The following is a 20,534-nucleotide window of genomic DNA, read 5'->3' as shown; positions in this document are numbered from 1 at the left end:
TCTATTTTTGCACACTTGCTTCAAAATAAGGCTTTGCAAATCAGTTCACAAGAAACTCATTTTTAAATTGCACATGAAATGATTGGTTGTCTTTAAATTCTGCAAAATTGGGGTAACTCCATGTATGACATTCTGCTGTCCTATTTGAAATCAAAATGGTGGCTTTTCTTTCTGTAGCGTATAGACACACTATACATTGTATATATACTGTAGTATATAGACATACACTATAGTTGCATATGATTTTTTTGCACATGGTTTTTTTGCTTAAATGAAATGTACTAAATAAAAGATCAAACTGAATTGCATGCTGCGGTGATTGGTGTAAAAAGCACTTCTCTCAGCCTAATCTAATTCACAGGTTAACTTTTTAAAATTTAAATAAATATTAAGGTATAAGTAAATAATTTGCTTGAATCTTAATGTCTTGTCAGTTAAGCAATGGAGGGGCCAAGCAGGGGCACCATTGTTGGGCTGTGCTTAGGGCATCAATTGCCCTTAATCTGGCCATGACCCAGGGGTTTGGGAACTGTGTGTGGTCCCAATTTTTGGTTGTGTGGGTGCAAACAACAAGGTAGGACGAGAGAGAAGTGATTGTGTGGGAAAAGCTGGGTAGGACAGCACTGTCCTATCCAGCTTTGATATCCAGCATTTGACCAAGGTAGGAGGTAAAGCTGTGGGAAAGGGAGGTCACTTGCCCTACAGTTTTCAGTTGTGTGAATGACCTCATCCTCTCCCTAAGATGGTGCCATCACTGTATCAGAAAGAGTTCTTGCAACTATAAAGACTGACAATGAGGCTGTTATCACAAGCAGCCTAGCCCAGGCTAGGGCAGCTTAGCCTGAGCTAGGCTGCTTATGTGGAGTGCCAGGATCCACTCCTGCCCAGCTCTTAGCCAAGGTTAATGGCACCTCTATGCCCTTAACCTAGCTGCCAAAACTGTGTGTTACAGAGTCACGCACCTAGAGTGCCCATCTGATGGGGGAAACCCCCAAATCACCATGCTCATCTCATGGTGCCTTGTGGGATATCCATAGGCCAAGAAAACGAGTCCTGGCCTCTGTTGAGTCACACTGCCGGGAGCAGTGGGGATCATGCCAGTGTGCAGCTTGTGCGCCGAAGACACAAAGATTGATTATCTGGGGGAAGCTATGTTTAACGCTGCCTTGCCCCTGCTGCCCACCCTCCTTGCCCCAGTAATGGTCGTGAGAACAACCTAGATAAGTAGATAGATAGATAGATAGATAGATAGACAGATAGATATTTGATCACTGCATCTGTTACCTAGTAGTAGTTAATTTTTAAATATTTGTTAATATCACATAATCAGGCATCCTGTTACTGGATCCTTTGATTATCGTCTGACATTCTGACTAAATTAATTGATGGAAGTCCCATTGAAATTAATAGAACAAGTCAGTCATGAGTAATTTGCCCTATTAATTTCAATGGGACTTCCATCAAGTAATTTAGTCAGGACGTCAGCTATTATTTTTAGGATTTTTAAAAGGCTATAGTTGGGATGCAAAGATCCTACTTTTGGCATGTACATACTCTGGGATTTTTTTATCCTCACCCCCCGCTTTAGACAGTGCAATCCCATGCCATATCAAAAATGGCTTTCAAAACTACCCACAATTCTGCTTAATGCCACTCAATTTGCCACTTGTAATGGGAGGGTGGGAAGAGCTGTTTGATTCCAAAATTCTTCAGTATGTGGAAGATTGTGCCATCGAGTTGGTGTTGACTCCTCGCGATCACATTCCATGTAATTTTCTTCGTAGAATACAGGAGTGGTTTACCAGTGCCTCCTCCCGCGCAGTATGAGATGATGCCTTTCAGCACCTCCCTATATCGCTGCTGCCCAATATAGGCGACTACAAATGTATTTACTAGACACATTCTGGGAAGCACACCAGCAAGGATTTGAAATAACAGCCTCTTGCACTCTAGGCAAGCTGCTTCCCTGCTGTGCCACCACAGCTGATTCAGTATGTGGAACTAGTTGTATAATTCTTTGGCCTGTGTTAAGAAATGAAATATTAATTTTCAGCTTCTTGGCTGGAGCAAATTCCTAGTAGCCAAAGTATGAGAACAAAAATGTAGCTAAAATTGATACATAGCTTATTAATATCTACAATGTCAACTTCATAATAAAATCAATTTGCAAAATTCAAAGACAGATGCATTAACTCACGAAGTAATGAAGAAGAAAAATCAACAATCCCAGATATTTAGACTAATATTTTTGGAATCTTGGAATCAACCTAATGATTATTAATCAGTGAGCTGTCCTACTTTGTAAATCCAGCCATTGTGACACATGGCTGGATTAGACAGGGTTAGTAAGTAGTTGTATCTATAACTAAGACAAGGTTAGAAGACAGGATTAGTAGGTAGACAGGGTTAGAAGGCAGTTGTATCTATAACTAAGGATGTGTCTGAAATCAGGGAGCAAAAGACAGAACTACACAACACAGGCAGAATCTATAATTCCAGTCGAATCAGAGACATTTCTACCAAAGCATAGAAGGAGAAACTGCAAGAAACATAGAAACACCAAATAAAGAAGAAACAGTGCAATTCTGGGGGGAATTATGGGACAATCCAATAGATTATAATAAAAAAACAGGCTGGATGAAAGAGGTCGAAAAATGTAACCAACAAATGCAAGATCTAATAATAACATCAGAATTAATAAGTGAAAGGGCAAAGAAAATTAAAAATTGGACTGCTCCAGGCGACGATGAACTGCATGGCTTTTGGCTTAAACACCTAACAAGCCTTCATAAACAACTATCAAAACAGTTCAATCACATTTTGCAAGGAGGTGATATTGAACAATGGCTAACAACTGGGAAAACTCATCTCATCATGAAAGACCCAGCATAAGGTGCAGTTCCAAGTAATTATAGACCGATAACCTGTCTGCCAACCATGTTCAAATTATTAACTGGAATAATAGCAGATGAAGTCATGCAATACTTATTAACTAACAAACAGCTTCCAGTTGAACAGAAAGGAAATTGCCCGAACACCAGAGGCACAAAAGACCAGCTGCTGATTGACAAAATGATTTTAGAAAATTGCAAGAAAAGAAAAACCAATCTAAGTGTTGCATGGATTGACTACAAGAAAGCCTTTGATTCATTGCCTCACACATGGATACTAAAATGTTTAGAAACAACTGGTGACTACAAACAAAGGCACGACAAGGTAGCAGGGATGATACACTGGAACATCTGCAAAAAATACAAGCTACCTGTAGCCAAAAATTGGTGGGACCATAAAATTGAAAAAGTGGTAGAAAATGAAGATGTAAAAATATTATGGGACTTCTGACTACAAACAGACAAACATCTGCCTCACAATACACCAGATATAACTGTAGTCGAGAAGAAAGAAAAACAAGTTAAAATAATTGACATAGCAATACCAGGGGATAGCAGAATAGAAGAAAAAGAAATAGAAAAAATCACCAAATACAAAGATCTACAAATTGAAATTGAAAGGCTGTGGCAGAAAAAGACCAAAATAATTCCAGTGGTAATTGGCGCCCTAGGTGCAGTTCCAAAAGACCTTGAAGAGCACCTCTACACCATAGGGGCCACAGAAATCACCACCAGCCAATTACAAAAAGCAGCTTTACTGGGAACAGCCTATATTCTGCGACGATATCTATAACAATTGACAAAATTCAGCCATCCCAGGTCCTTGGGAAGGACTCGATGTCTGGATAAAACAAACCAGTCAATAACACCGGTCTGACTGTGTAAACAAGAGATAGAAGCGAGAGGACAGTTAGGTCCGATAACATACAGAAGCTCCTGTAGGTGACATACCGATTGAGGTGCCTGAGGTCCAATATCGACCGGAGACCTCCGTCCAGTTTTGGCACTGTGAAGTACCGGGAATAAAACCCTGGGGTGGACACTTTGGAGACCCTCTCTATTGTATCCTTTAGGAGGAGGCTTTTGACCTCTTCCTCTATGGCTGGAGTGGAGGGGGTGGTAATAACATTTAACAAGAGAGGTCTTTGATTGAATTTCAGTGCATAGCTGAGACGAATAATAGTAATGGCCCATTGGTCCGTAGTGATCTTGTCCCAAACGTTTGCAAACAGGGCTAGATGCATTCCGAAGGTCCCAATGTGACAGCTATTGTTTCCTCTGAAAAGAGGCAAGTCTCTGTTTTTGTGAAGTAGGCTTGTTAAGCTGGAAGTACAACCTGGACTTTGACTGAAATATGTTAGGCCAAAAGGACCTATCTGAAGTGTATTGCTGAGAAGAAGACCTTGAAGATGACTATCTGGCTTGCTTTTGTGGTCTAGCTGTGTTTGGGTGAAAAGACATGGACTTAGTGCTGTACATCTTCTGCACCTTTTGCAACATTTCATCTCTCTTCTCCCCAGAGAGATCCTGGCCCTCCAAGGGGAGGTCCTCAGCCCTCACGTGGGCCTTGTAAGTAAGCCCCAAGGATCTAAGCCAGGCGTGTCTTCTTAAAGCCACCAAGGTAGCCATGAAATTGGCTGAACATTCCACAGAGTGCCATGCTGAGTAAAGATTTTGCTTTGCCACCTGTAAAGCCTCCTTTAAAAAGACCTTTGCTGGGTCCTTCTTGTCCTGTAGCAAGAGATCTAGGAAGGGGGCCACTTTTCCCCACAAAAAATGATTATATCGGGCATTATAAGCCTGATAATTAACTATTTTCAAGTGCAGAGTAGAAGCCGAATAGTGGCACCTTCCAAAAGAGCCCAATTTTCTACCCTACTTATCAGGGTTTGCAGCAGAGCAACCTTTAGATTTACAGAGAGCTGCTTTGATCACAGCTTTGAATTTGGAGTTGGGTGGCTTAGAAGGCAGGCAGAGTGTTCCTCATTCATTCGTACGCAATAAAAATTGTCCAGCCGATGTGTGGGCTGTGGCAAGGTTGAAGGCTTTTCCCAACAGTTACGCACAAGGAGAGCCTTCTAGTAAGGATGCTGGAACCCTGATCTCTGCATCAATAAGTCCAAACAGCGGATCCACTTACTCCTTCTGCTGGGCCTCCAAACTGATTCCAAGAGAAGCAACCATTCTGGACATATAGGCTGAATATAACTTCAGAGTTCTGAGTTCTCAGCAACATGCAGATGACGCACAGCTCTATATCTCTTGATCCTAGGGAGGCAGTGGATGACCTGAATTGGAGGCTGCAGGCTGTGATTGGCTGGATGTGGGTTAGAAAACTTAGAGAATGATTCCAAACAAGATGGAGGTGCTGTTGGTCAGTAGGAGAGCCAATCAGGATAAAGGGATTTGACCAGTTTTAGATGGGGATGCACTCCCTTTGAAGGTGCAAGTGTTCAGCTTGAGAGAACTGCTGGATCTGGCTCTGCTTTTGGATACTCAGGTGGAGACAGGGGCCAGAGGTGCTTTTGCACAGCTTCGGCTAGTGAGCCAGCTTTGTCTCTTTCTCAAGAAGGCAGATTTGGCCACAATTACCCATGCCCTAATCACTTCACGACTGGATTACAATAACACACTATGCGTGTCCCAGGTTGAGGTGTCCCAGGTTGAGGCAGTGGCCAGAGGTGCTTTTTATCAGCTTTGGCTGATACGCCAAATGCATCAATTTCTCGAGATAAATGACCTCAGAACATTGGTACATATGCTGGTAACCTCCAAACTTGACTATTGCAATGTGTTCTATGTGGGGCTGCCTTTGTAGGTAGTCCGGAAACTGCAGTTAGTACAGAATGTGGCAGCCAGGTTGGTCTCTGGGTCATCTTGGGGAAACCATATTACTCCTGTACTAAAAGAGCGACACTGGCTGGTGATAAATGCCCGGGCAAAATACAAGGTGCTGGTTATAACCTATAAAGCCCTAAGCAGCTTGGGCCCTTGATATTTAAGAGAACATATACTTCGCCATGAGCCTCACCGCCCACTGAGATAATCTAGAGAGGTGCATCTACAGTTGCCACCAGCTTGTCTGGCGGCTACTCAGAGATGGGCCTTCTCGGTTGCTGCCCCAAGGCTTTGGAATGTGCTCCCTGTTGAAATAAGAGCCTCCACATCTCTGACAACTTTTTAAAAGGCCGTTAAGACACATTTGTTCACCCAGGCTTTTAATTAGATTTACAGTTTTTAATAGTTTTTAACAGTTTTAACATTGTGTTAAAATTATAAATTGTTATAATGTTTTAATTTGTACTGTTTTTATTGTAAACCACCCAGAGAGATAGGTTTTGGGCAGTATATACATTTGTTAAATAAATAAATAAAATATCTGAAGGACTGCCTGCTACCAAGGGTTTCTGCCTGCCTGACAAGGTCATCAGAGGGGACTCTGCTCTGCGTACCGATGGTGAGGGAGGCTTGACTGTTGAGTACTCTGGATAGGGCCTTCTCAGTCATTGCCCCTAGGCTTTGGAATGCTCTCCTGGCTGGCATTCTCTCCTCAGCCTCCATAACAGTTTTTAGAAAACAAGTAAAGATGTGGCTCTTCGCCCAGGCTTTTAAGTGAGACTAGAGGTTTTTTTTACTGCTGCTGCTCTGTGCTTTGTGTATTACTGATTTATATAGGTTTTTTAACTTTTAAACAGAGATTATTTTTATGTATCTGTACTTTTTATATTGTAATTGTGCATTTTAAAAATTATATTGTAAACCATTTTGAGATTAGATTGTGAGCCCCTTGGGGAGCCATCTTATTTATTTATTATTTCTCTGTGTAAACCGCCCTGAGCCATTTTTGAAAGGACGGTATAGAAATCAAATAAATAAATAAATAAATAAATAAATAAATAAATTTAATGAAATGTCATATAGAAATCGAACAATAAATAAATAAAATAAGTAAAACTACTATTCCACAAGATTGTTGCTCCAAGACTGTTCCACAAGCCTTGAGTCCACAAGCATCAACTGTTGCACAACAAACATTACACAGCTTTATAGTGCAATAAATATATCCTGGAAAAGGCCTTCCACTAGCAGTTGCACAACATCACAGAGCACCACAACTCCCTTGCACAAGCACAACTTTATTCATTATCCAAGCACACCTTTAGCTGGAATGTTAGCCAGGGATAATGACATGCATACCAAACATCCTCTTAGTTAATCTTATTATCATTATGAATATTATTGGCTGATATTATCCAAACTAGTGCTGTGCTAGTGTAATGTGAGTAGTTGTGCTCACTTAAGAAATGTGTGGAACTGCATGAAGCTGTGTCGCCCCATGATACTGCAAAACATACAAGGTTGTACAACTTGTTATTTAATGTGCCAACATCTTCTGCTAGTGCAACAACTAGCCTGGAACAGACATTCCTTCCCTTCTGCAAACTCACTGTATTATGTATTTACACTAGCACAACAGCATTATGTGAGTGTAACACTAGTCTGGGTGTCAGTCATTAATGCCCTTTCAATACAGCGCCATCCATGTACATGGCACAATGGATAAGATGGGTCTATACTCTGAAGGGCTCACAGTTCATGGTACACATGTTATGAACTAGTTTGCGGCACTGCTTTTGAGTTCACCAAGTTGTCGTTAATTTTCTTCATTATTGCATGAATACAACCAGATATGGATTCAGACCATATACAATACAACTAGATATGGATTCAGATATTATTTATTTATTATTTATTTATTCATTCAATTTCTATACCGCCCTTCCAAAAATGGCTCAGGGCAGTTCACACAGAGAAATAACAAATAAATAAGATAAACAAAAGATAAACAAGATAAATAAGATAAACAAAAGATATCTCAATCTCTCCACTCATTTTCTATCTTTGGATACACTTTGGACCTAGAGGATTTTAATTGTGTGAATCCAAAACATGGAGGATTAAAATCTATGTGTTTTTTTAAAAAAATAGCAGGGGCTGACATCCAGACCAACGTTACATGCACCATATAACATTTAAATGCACAAAATAGGTGGGTGATTTTTCTGATTAATAATGCTAAAAGCATGGAGATTTACTTTTCACTTCATGATAAAATACTGTTCCACCCAATAATTACTAGACCTTCCTTCTGGAAGGTTCTGGGCACTTAGCCCACAATTCAGCACACCTAACTTCAGACAGAGTTGTAATACTTCCTGGATAATCAGGATGACACGTACTACTTGCCAAGGGTATAAGCTGGTCAGGACAGCTTCTTCTTTTTTAATGTTTATATTAATAATGGAAAATGTTTAGGCAATATTCTAATAATAATGGATTATGATTATTATTAATCATCATCATCATCATCCCTGTGGTAATTGGCACCCTAGGTGCAATTCCAAAACAACTTGAAGAGCACCTCAACACCATAAGGGCCACAGAAATCACCATCAGCCAATTACAAAAAGCAACTTTACTGGGAACAGCCTATATTCTGTGACGATATCTATAATAATAACAGCAACAACATCGATAATAAAATTCAGCCATCCCAGGTCCTTGGGAAGGACTCGATGTTTGGATAAAACAAACTAGTCAATAACACCTGTCTGACTGTGTAAATAAATAATAATAATATTCCATAATAATGGAAAATGTTTAGGCAATATTCTGCTCAATTGTTCAATAAAACAAACCTGCTCCCACCTTCCAATGAGTGGAAGGCACTGCTATGATTGATATATAATACTCTAATGAAAAAGAAACAAGCAGTATCCAGTTGGGCAGAGACAAATAGAATGAATCTGGATCTCTCTGTGTGTGTGTGTGTGTGTGTGTGTGTGTGTGTGTGTGTGAGAGAGAGAGAGAGAGAGAGAGAGAGAGAGAGAGAGAGAATGAACTATGGTGTACAAATAAATAGAGAGTGAGAGAGAGCACATAAAATAATGTTTTTCTAGACTGGCAATTTTTTCTCTATCAAAAGTAAGCCCTCAAAACTCAGCTTCATATTTTATTTATTTTATTTTATTTATTTATTTACATTTATATCCCGCTCTTCCTCCAAGGAGCCCAGAGCGGTGTACTACATACTTGAGTTTCTCCTCACAACAACCCTGTGAAGTAGGTTAGGCTGAGAGAGAAGTGACTGGCCCAGAGTCACCCAGCTAGTTTCATGGCTGAATGGGGATTTGAACTCGGGTCTCCCCGGTCCTAGTCCAGCACTCTAACCACCACACCACGCTGGCTCCATATTTTCATAATGGTGTCAGAGACCTCCATGATGCTCTTATAAAGGGGCTGTAACGGATCATCCCGTGCTGCTACCATTCATCAGGACTTGATTTCAACCAGCCCTGTGACCTTCAAATTCAGCCGCTGCCACCAAGTAGACTTTTGGCTTACTCTGGCTGAGTCTATTACAACAGCCTTCAAACCTCTGTTATGGGGGTGGGGGTGGGGAATTGCCAGAGTGGTAGGAGGTGTGGGGTGGAGAAAACAGAAGTTACAAATTTATTTATTTATTTATTTATTTATTTATTTACATTTCTAGCCTGCCCTATACCCAAAGGTCTCAGAGCGGGTTACAATAAAATCAATATAAAACATAATTAAAATACAACATCATAAAATCAAAAATCCAGTTAAAAATACAGTGCCTGAGAGGGGAAGAACCACTACATTACTACTCAAAGGCCAGGGTAAAGAGGTAAAGTAATTTTACTTCGCAAATTAGTTTGCTTTAAATCAATAGTTTTAAAAGTTTAGTACAAAAAACCCAACAACCAAAAGAGCATAAGGAATAAACAAAATGTGGTTAAAATGCATCCACCTGACCTGACTCTCACTGTGCCCTGACTTAGAATCTTTTGCAATCACTTCAGCTTTTCAGCATCCCATACTTTTCCATTGTTCAGCCTCAGGTCCTGTTCTTCACAGTTCTGAGGTCCAGCTCAGACTGGTTCTTTTTGCTGGTGAGTGTTTTCAGCTCTCCAGAGAGTTACCACTCTCTGCCAGTGATTTCTTAGCTCTTTCTAGGCCCGGTTCTGACCCTCTCTCAGACTGTGCCAGCAATACCTGAGTTGTTCTTCTTGAACTCCTTTTCCAACAACTCATGCTTCTTCTGAATCTGAACTAACACTGAACGAACTCTGAAACTCTGCTGAAAGCAGCCTCCTATATATACACACAAACTCCTCTCCTGTACTTTTCAAAACATCCAATTAGCATAACTCAAATTCCCTCTATTTTTCAAACCATGACCAATAAAATAAATGTCTCAGCTAAGAGATATTGCCAGAACAGTTACTTATTTCCACTGAAAAAGATATGAGATATAGCAGAAATGGTTCTCCTCACTAACAGCTGATATGCTCATAGCAGAAGTAGCATTACCTTTATTTCTAAAAAGAGATAATTTGTTAAAGTAACAATAGACAATAATTAACTTTCCTTTAAAATCACATTGGGAATTCCTGCAGGGCAAGGTCTGATGTTAATAATATACATTTCCCCCCTATAATTAATGTTTATGTTCTCCTTTGGGATGCTTCTCCATTATCCTCAGAATTGCCATTACATTAAGGGCTGATTTTTAAAAAAAAAATAATATTGGAACATGAGCTACTTGGTGGATTGTATTTACAGTTAAGAACTATGAGTTGAAACAAATACAATCTACTTTAGATTTAATTTAAGTACAATTGGTTTAAGAATCCTTCCTTCCAAACCCAGATGGACTTTGCATTCTGCACCCAGTATTTTTTCCCATAGATGTAGCCCTCTACCTGCAACATTATTTTATTTATTTAGCATATTTGTATGCAACCCAAAACTTGTGTCTCCGGCAGGTTTCCAGTAAAACAATACAAATTGGGAAATAGGCAGTCCCAGTCCCAGACTGTGCAGGATTTTAAAGGCCAAAGGCAGCACCTGAGATTATTGGCATCCGAAGTATTGCTCTTTGGTCCACCATTATCAGATGCCCCTTGGTACCAAGCTAAAACATACTTTGTTTCAAAATAGAAAAAAAAATCTTTTTTTTTTAAACTGCACTCAACCTCACCCCACTTTCAATATCAAGACATAACTGCCCTAAAGTCAGCTGAGCTCATTTGAGAAAGGAAATGTTTGGATGACACCAACCTATTTTTATGACTGTGCAAACCTCAAGGATAGTACAGGAGTAGGCATACAGGAGAACCCTGTTATTCCTGGGGGTCTGTTCTGTGGTGGTGGTGGGGACAGATAATGAATCTGTGGATAATGGGGCATTAGGGCTATGGGAATCGGGGGGTTAGGTTCCCGGACTACAAAAAATCACCCCTAATCACCCCCAAACCAGTAAAAGGGCCAAATAAAGTACCCTACCATGCTCCACTGTCCTTTAGGAGTCCAAGGATGCCTCCCAACAGTAAAAGAAATTCAATGAAAATTGGCCAAAAATAGTGTGTTCTTTGTCTTTTTTTTTTTAATGAGCCATCAAATGGCTCCTGAACACAAAATGGCAGCTGGAAATGACCTCTTAGGTCATTTCTGGTCACCCTGACCCACAGATACACGAGTTTAACCCTTTCCCTCCCTATGTATACCAAGGTCGGGTGTCCATTATTACCCTAACGCAGGTACGTGAAAACTGCGGATGGTGATTCCGCAATTAATGAGGTTCTCCTGTACTTGTTGCATACTTCAGTTAATTTAAGCAGACCACGCATCCATTTAGAGCTGTGGGCGATTCACATTTATTTTAAAGATGTACATCCTGTCTTTCATTTTAAAAAAGAAAGAATAAGGGGACTTCTAAAATGCAAAATAAGAATTACAAAACAGAAAGTAATACAGCTCAAGTAAAAACATTAAAACAATTACATTATTACATAAAAATCCAGCCAGAGAGAGTTAGAAATAATTTAAAACAATTTCTCAGATAATGGTTGGAGAAAACACTTGTTGGAAAATATTTATTTAAAGCAAATACTGGGAAGTCATCAAAGAGGGGAGCATTGAGGGAGTTCCAGGGGCCGGGACAACTACCACCTGCACGCTGCAAGCGTGGTCTATTACATACAAAGGCGGATACCAGGTGCCCTTGCCCTTAGATCCATTCCAAAATGGATCCCCAAAGGGATGACCTTCTTTGATGTTGCCCCTTTGGCAGCAACCTGCCTGAGGGCCAACCTCAACTAAGAAAACACACACACACACACACACACACACACACACACACACACACACACACACGTAAGGCCATCAGCTCACAGACTGAGAGTTCTTGGGAGCAGGAATCCGTCCAGACCAGGCCATTCTAGGATGCAGCTATATCAATGGTAGTAATTCCAAGTCCAATAGCACACCACTCCTACTAGCTCTCTCCCTTCTTCTCCACACACACAGCACCAGTCAAGCAGATGGAAACAGCCAACATTAACATAATAACTGCCGACATGTATCTATTTTCCCATTCAGGTGAACTGGGAAATAAGGACATGTTGGTAAGTATGCATTAAGTCACTCCTGGACAATCTGGTATGTTACTGGGCCTGTGGACCAGTCCCATATACCAAAACTTGATAAATCCCAGACACCAGAATCCATAGTGCCTAGAAATGTAAACATCGTGCCTAGATTAGGATATTCAGAATAAAATATCCTAATCTTTATTTGTCCCAGGCAGCCCTGTTTCTACGTATGTTACTTGTAAAAGTGATAAAGAGAACCCCATTCATCCTTCCCCTCCATAATCTCTATCACTAAGTCTGGTAGTTCTGTCAAGTGTCCATCTTAAAGTTTTGGGCTGGTTCCTAAATTCAAAGCAATTTTGCCAAGGCTTGCCTAGCAAAACACAGCAGAATAACCCTTGAAATGTGGGAGGAGATTCACATAATCAAAAACTGTGTTCTACCCAGTTTGGGAGCTGTGTGTGCTCCCAATTTCCAGTTGTATGGAAGCAAAGTAGAAGGAAAAGCTCCTACCTTCCATCTACCTTGCTTCTACACAACCACTTCTACTCAGGTTTTCCTCTTACTTTGCTTCCACATAACCAAAACGTGGGAGCACACACAGCTTCCAACCCCAATTAGAATGCAGTTTTTGATTGTGTGGATGACCTCATGATGTTCTAGACTTAACCCTCTCACATCCAGGTTTAATCTGGAGGCTGTGGGACTGTTCACATGTCCGGGCATGCATGCAATCAGGCAAGTGGTGGTGGGGGGGAGGCAGAGTTTAACCTACCTTCCCCCAGATGACCGCTCACAGCCTGGGCAGCACACAAGCTGCATGCCCACTAGGAGTGTGCAAACTGGCTCAGTTTGAGCCAGGCTCAACTCAACAGTTTGAAGCTGAGCCGGACCAGCCTTGACTCGTCCAAGTTCAAACTGAATCAGGTTCGGTTTGATCAGAGCCGGCTCAGAACTCTACTGGTAAAGGGGAATCCAGTGAGCACATCTCCCCCAATGCCCGTTGGCCTCCCCCCAGGTAGGCAGAGCCAGTTCAGGCCTCTGTGCAAGCATGGAGGCCATTTGAGTGACCTCCATACCTGCTCAGAGGCCCGAACCAGGACTGAACTGGCCCTGCCTACCCTAGGTGAGACCAGTGGCAGCGGGGGGGAGCTGCTGCAGCCGCTGCTGGCAGCACTCAAAAGTACTTCCTTACTCCCCTCCTGAACACTTTACTTTTAGGGAACACTCTACTTTTACCCCCTGCCCCCCTTTTTCTTTACTGGTATATTATCCTCACTGGATTCCCCTTTACTAGTAGAGCTCCAAGCCCTTTCGAACCAGCTCAGTTCAATCTCAAACTGGGTCCAGTTTGATGGTGTACAAAACCAGACCAGATACGAACCAAACTGGCAAAACCTGTTTTGTGCATGTCCCTAGCATCGACACGACCACATGACCAGCACCTCCAAGAGTAGTGCAGTTGAATCTTTACACTGCTCCCAGCAGCTCTGGTAAATCCTCTGTAAATCCCACAATGCACCGCCCAACATGCGCAATGCATTAGGGGATTCCCCCAAGAGATGGGCGCTCTAGGCACCCATGTCTGTGTACAGCTGGCCTAGTAGTATCCTGGGTCACACATGAGCCCGTAGCCCAGGCAAAGGGAGTGCTCGCTCCCTTAACCTCGGCTAACAGCCGGGCTAAGAAGTGGGGCTAGATGGGATAAGGCTCTCACGCACAGCCTAAACCAGGTTGAGTGTCCCTAGCCTGTTCATGAGAACAACCTCCTAGTGTTGCAAGGGATCCACCCCAGACTTGTGTGTCCAGGAACAAAAGGCGGACCATGTCATCTGATAAATTCTAGTCGTCGACGGACGTCTTGCTGCCAGAATCGTGTCCTGGACCTGTCTGGAGTAACCCTTGTCAATTAGTGTTTTGCGCTCAAACTCCAAGCGTGAAGGTGTAGCCACTCTGGGTCCGGATGGAAGATCGGACCTTGGCTCAGCAAGTCCTTTCTCAGTGGAAGTGCCCAAGGTTCCTGAACTGACAGGGCCATCAGATCTGAAAACCACGGTCTTCTTGGCCAGTAAGGGGCTACCAGAATGACCTCGGCCTTCTCGAAGACAACTTTCCTGAGGACTGCCCCCAGGATTGCCAGCGGCGGAAAAACGTAAAGCAGACCCTGAGGCCACCGGGAAACCAGAGCGTCCACTTGTTCTGCTTGGTAACAGAGGTGTCTGGAATAAAACCTAGGAAGTATGTAGTTCTGGGGCGAGGCAAACATGTCCACTGTGGGTAGGCCCCACCTCCGTATTAGCTGTTCGAATACTTCTGAATGTAGCGCCCACACTGCCGGGTCCAAGAACTTGCGGTTCAGCCAGTCCGCCTGATGATTCATCGTGCCTGAGAGATGCTCTGCCATCACCGATTGAAGATGCTTTTCCACCCATAGGAACAATAGATCTGTTTCCCGCATCAGGGCCCTGGATCTCGTTCCACCCTGATGATTTATGTGAGCCTTTGTCATGACACTGTCAGTCCGCACCAGAACATGCTGCCCTTCCAGGATGTCCTGAAAGTTCAACAATGCTAGCCAAACGGCCTTCAGCTCCAGCCAGTTTATATTGTGTTCGAGATCTTCTTGTTCCCATCTTCCCTGGGTCTGGAGATCGGAACAGTGTGCCCTCCATCCGAAAAGACTTGCATCTGTAGTGACTACAACCTTCTCTGAAGTTTCCAATGGTAAGCCCCGCTTTGTGGCTGATGAAGTCCACCATAGGAATGACCTCCTGACCTTCTTGAGCAGTTTGACCCATGAGTTTCTCCTGACCATAATGGCCTCCTGATGTGGGAGTAGCAACCACTGAAGGGGTCTGGAGTGCCATCTTGCCCAAGGCATGCAATCCAGGCAGGCGATCATCAGCCCCAGAATGTGTGCTAAGTGCATTAGCGGGGCTCTTGTTTTGAGTAAATAAGGCCTGAGGGCCAAGGAAATTTTCTCTCTCCTTTCCTTTGGCAGGCTGACTATCACCGCCTTCATATCGAACAGAGCACCTAGGTGCAACAACATCTGAGACGGTTGAGGGTAGCTCTTGACCATGTTGATTATGAAGCCATGTTCCTCCAGGATTCGAATCGTGTGTTCTTCGTCTTTCTCTGCTTGGGGCGCTGAGATTGCACAGATCAAAACGTCGTCGAGAAAAGGATATGCGTGTATGCCCTGCACCCTGACATGAGCGATGACTGCTACCATCAACTTTGTGAAAACTCTCGGCACTGAAGACAAGCCGAACGGGAGAGCCCTGTACTGGAAGAACTTGCGACCGTAGGCAAACCTGAGAAAACGACGGGATTTCGGGTGGATTGGGACGTGCAGATAAGCCTCGGATAAGTCGAGCGATGCCAGCCAATCCCCAGGGAGGATCGCTGACCTGATGGTTTGAAAAGACTCCATTCGAAAGGATCTCTTCCGCACGTACCAATTCAGCCTTTTTAGATCCAGCACCGCCCTCCAGGAGTCGTCCTTCTTTGGTACAAGGAACAGCAGAGAAAACACCCCATCGGGATTTGGGGATACGGGAACCGATTCTATAGCATGAATGTCCAACAGATGTTGAATGGCATTCTGCATCAATTCCCTCTTCGAGTGATCTCTTGACATAGGAGTTTTGAAGAAGGAGTTGGGAGGAGACGTGAGAAACTCTATGTGATATCCCTGGGTAACTGTCTGAACTACCCAGCGATCTGAAGTGGTGTCCTCCCATGTTTAGGCAAATGCCCATAACCTGCCCCCAACCGGAGACGAGTCATTGCTTACGGTTACGACGATCCTGCCGGTGACTGAAGGAACCTGTTCTCTTGCCTGTACCTTTAGGCTTGGAGTTCCAGGATTGACGCCAAGGCTGTATGTACTGGGTTCCTCGAAACTCTCTGTCACTAAATCCGTCCCGGAATCCGGAAGACCCTGGTCAGTTGAAATATCTGTAGGGACGAAAGGAACTTTGAAAACTGGTTCCTCCCCTAAAGGACCTTCTCACGTCCCCACGCCCCACAGGCATAGCTTTTTTCTTATCTTGAGTTTCCACTAAGACTGGCTTGAGGGATTCCCCGAAAAGCTTAGTGCCTCTAAAAGGGGTGGATGCCAGAGCCGATTTAGATTTGGCATCAACTTTCCAGTGTTTCAGCCACAAACCTCTACGAACAGCCAAGTTTGCTGCCATAGACCTGGCTGCGTGTTGTAAACAATCCAGACTAGAATCTGCCATAAGGGCAGATGCTCTGGCTATTTTATTCAAACCTTGACGCAGCTTGGTATTCTCTGGTGGAACCAATTTTGCCAATTCTTTGGTCCACAAAATAGTTGCTCTTGCAAAAACTGAGTTGGTCGCCGCTGCTCGGATGACCGCCGCAGAGGCCTCGTGACCTTTCCGCAATAAGTGGTCAGTCTTCTTTTCCTCTGGTGACTTCAGGAACTCCTCACCTTCCTTATTCACCAGAGCCCTGGTCACCAACTGGGCCACTGGGGCATCCACAACAGGAACTGCTAGCATAGACATGATGTCAGGAGGTAAAGTGTATAATTTTTTAGGAAAATGCAGGGCAGGTTTTGAAGCCACCGGAACCCCCCATTCTGCCAGCATCACTTCTTTGAAAAGGGAGGGAAAAGGCACTGTGGCCGGGGATACTGAAGTTGATGGGAAAACTTCCTGATCTAAGCCAGCCACAGGTTGGACCCCCGTCTCACTGGAGACATCCTTAATAGCCCTTTTTGCCTTTGCCAACAAAATTTCAAATTCAGCCATGGAGAAAAGCCTGGAAGTAGTGGGCTTATCTGCTGGAGTCTGCTCATCAGAGAGCTCCCCCTCCTCTTTCTCAGACTCATCTGAACTTGAACCCATGTCCCACGGGGCCCCCAATTGCTGAGTAGAAATAGGAAGCAAACCTGCTCCCCTTGCAATGCGGTTCTCAATCATAGTGCTCCCTTGAAGGCCCTTTGCTGGCATCGGAGCATCAGGAACAGCAGTAGTGACCGCAGTCACTGCATAAGCCTTTTCATGAGAAAATGCCCCTTCGGCCAGGTTAAGCCGTTTAGAACGCAGAATGGCCTCCTCCTCAGAGGAAGAAACGTCACACAACCGCTGATGGCACCGCTTCCTCACGTTTCTGGCCAACCAGATGCGTCCCCCCACAGGAATGGACTGTCTGAGAGGGCTGGAGCCCGGGGACGACAAAAAAGATGGCCGCCGGCCCCTGCGAGGAGGCGCTACGGGGGAGGATGTCCCCAGAGATTTTTCTGTATGTCCGCCTGATATAGACCCCCCTGGGCCCAGCTGTGCCAAAAGGGGAGAAACTATGGTCAAACACTGTTTCTGAACAAAAGCACTTAGCCAAGAGAGTTCCTTAGCAGATAATAGCTCGCCGCTCAGGCCCACAGTGCCCATCAACCCCACTCCCGCCATAGCACTCACCACCGCTGGACTGCCTGAAGAAGTCAATTCTGCAGCCACTGCACCCTCCGGTCGCACCCCGGCCGGTGCTGAAAACCCAGGTTGCCCAGCAGTAGCCGTAAGCACCGCCTGAGCCGGATGCGACTGCTGCGTAGCCAGCGCGGTCGGACCGGAGCTGGAGAAAATGGCGGGTGCAACTTCGGCGGGAAAAACAGGCTGTCCTTTACCCGGCTGCTGGTTCCTCACAGCCCGAAGCTGGAGCCTTTTGCTCAGGGGCGCTTTGGACAAGGCATTTTTCTTCGCCTTTTTCTTCTTTTTCTGTTTAATGCCATCCGCCCCTTCCAGGTGCTTCAATTTTTTGAGCACCTTAGAATGCTCCGCTTGCAAACGCATGGGCTCACTTATCTCCCCCGTGAACGGGGTTGATAGGGCTGGCGTGACATTTTTTGCTCCCTCCCCAGCTCCCGAAGGAATTATTGGGGTCTCCCTAGGAGCATCTGAAAGAGGGCCCTCGGACAGGTAACCTCTGAGCATGTTGCCAGTATGAGCGATTTCCATAGTTTAAAATTTGATAGCGGAGGGGAGGCAGGGGGGAACGAAAACCCACTCAACCAACAGCAGAGAAACGACAAAGGAAAAAAGAACAGCAAAAACTCAAACGGGCACACCAAAAAACTCAGGACACAGGCTGACAATGGGAACGCAAGCAACTCCTTCCCCCCCCCTCGCACACAGTAGAAAGTAAAGCAAGCTGAGGTCCAAGAACAACAACGAAGCAGTACTGTCCCAGAGCAAGACAGGACCAGAACTGGGTGCAATGGGGCAGATCAGAGGGAGTAGAGGACATGCTCGTTTTTCATTGGCCCTGTCTCGGAGCATGCAGAGCTTGACAACCCATCACGTGATGGATGCCCTCCCCATACCTTGGAAAACAACCTCCTAGTGTTAGGATAAGAACTATCCCTGTGTCTTCAAGCAAACCACTCAGGGCCAAACAATTACAATCTAGTCCTTAATTTTCACATATAATTTATACGCATATTTCTTTTCCTTCATTCTTTTCTCTGACCTATTTGTCTATTATTTAACTATACATGGCTATAAATGGTTTAAAATCCCAAGTGCATTTCCTAAAAGATACAAAACAAACCTAAACTAAGTGTATCTCTATTCTATTTCAGATCCAAGGAGGTCTTCTTTTTCTGAAACACAGAAATGCAGGGAGATTTTTCCTCTCCAGATTTTTGGTCAAAGCATTACCATGACAACAATGAATTGACTACAGTTGTAGCTATTGGACTTCAGATAATGTTAACTAGTCTCTGTTTAAGTCGATAGAGGAGCATCCAGTTCTACAATCTAAATAAAAGACAAATTCTTTTAACTGATTTCATGGATAAGTAACTGATAATTGTATCTAAATATCCACTGCTGTTTATTAACAAATTCCAATTCATCTAATGAAGTTTTAAATGCAATTAATGTTTTAAATGAAAAGGGAAACCCTGGGAACAAAACCATTGTGAGATAAAGCAGTAAGCATGCAAACAAATCAGGCTTCTTGTTTATTTTATTATTCTCAGTTTGGTGCTCCTGGAGCACAACAGTAAACCGAAATAAAATAGGGGATTATGTTCTTCCGAACTTTTACTTAATTAAATAAATCTGGCTCTATTACCTGCTACAAAGACAACTGAAATACAATAATTAAAATTAGTTGATTCAGTAGTCTTCTGCTCATATACTACACAGACACATCCCTACTAGGTAACCAGCAATGGTACTTTAGAAATCTACAGATTCTCAGAGTATATGTTGGCCATATACCTTTTCCCACGTGAACAAACTGAGATAACAGATTGTCATCCCTCCCTCTATCTCCTGCTCTAGACTAGCACTCTTTTTAGCACACAAAGGTGGAGACTGAAGATAGGAATATAGCACTCTGTCTAAAACTTGCTGCCAAAAGCAAGTGCTGCATACTGCTTCATGGGAAGACCAATCCTGTTCGGTTAGTGTGTAACAGACAATTATGGCATTTATGGATAAGTCTATATAGTGTAAAATAAAAGTATGAAGAATCATAGAGGTCATTCACACAATCAAAAACTGTGTTCTACCTGCGTTTGGGAGCTGCATGTGCTCCCAATTCTCGGTTATGTGGAGGCAAGGTAGGAGAAAAACATGGGTAGAAGTGATAGTGTGGAATATGACTTCTACCCAGGTTTCTCTCCTACCTTGCTAAGTGAACTCAGCTCTTGATATTAACGTGAGAATAAAAACATTTGTTGATATTACATAGAATATGTGCTAATTGCTCATTTATTTATAGTTACCTATTCCATTTATGCAGCATTCCACGAAACATATTTCTAACTAGCTCCAAATGTTTTAAATTCTTTCTCTACAAGCTGCAAAACATCTATCCTGATTCACTAGAACCCAAAGATACCTCATCTCTTAAAAAGAAACATTAATTTAAGGATTGCAGACAGAACAGTTAATACTATATTTTGTGCCCTGCCCACATACATAAAGAGAGGGGGGGGCGGGTATTGAATTTGGCAGTTTTCCTTTAAAATGACAAATAATGTAAATTTATTATCTTACAAAATTATTCCACAAATGTTCAGGTTGTAAATCATTTGCATCTTGTGCATGTTAGCACTGAGGTGTTAAACAGGGTACTTGCCATTGCTGTGTCGAAGTGAACTTATTTTTAAATCCAAAAAGTGAAAATGCACACAAACTTCAAA

The 20,534-nt window shown here is 43.2% G+C and overlaps 1 protein-coding gene across 8 annotated transcripts in view; it reads right to left on the bottom strand.

The window, feature by feature from the left end:
* Window positions 1-20,534, bottom strand: part of NPAS2 (neuronal PAS domain protein 2) — a 127,310-nt gene that overhangs the window by 91,793 nt on the left and 14,983 nt on the right. For 2 of the 8 annotated variants that reach the window (XM_053311578.1, XM_053311581.1), the window contains exon 2: window positions 16,200-16,312. The exons of 5 other annotated variants lie outside the window; for them this stretch is intronic. The gene's annotated coding sequence lies outside the window, so the exon portion shown is untranslated. Of the gene's footprint in view, window positions 1-16,148; window positions 16,313-20,534 lie in introns of all 8 variants that reach the window. One more of the 8 variants, XM_053311577.1, reaches the window with a different exon arrangement.

Source organism: Hemicordylus capensis, chromosome 3, assembly GCF_027244095.1.
Source record: "Hemicordylus capensis ecotype Gifberg chromosome 3, rHemCap1.1.pri, whole genome shotgun sequence".
Taxonomy (NCBI): domain Eukaryota; kingdom Metazoa; phylum Chordata; class Lepidosauria; order Squamata; family Cordylidae; genus Hemicordylus; species Hemicordylus capensis.
This window is presented reverse-complemented; position numbering and strand designations above follow the sequence as displayed.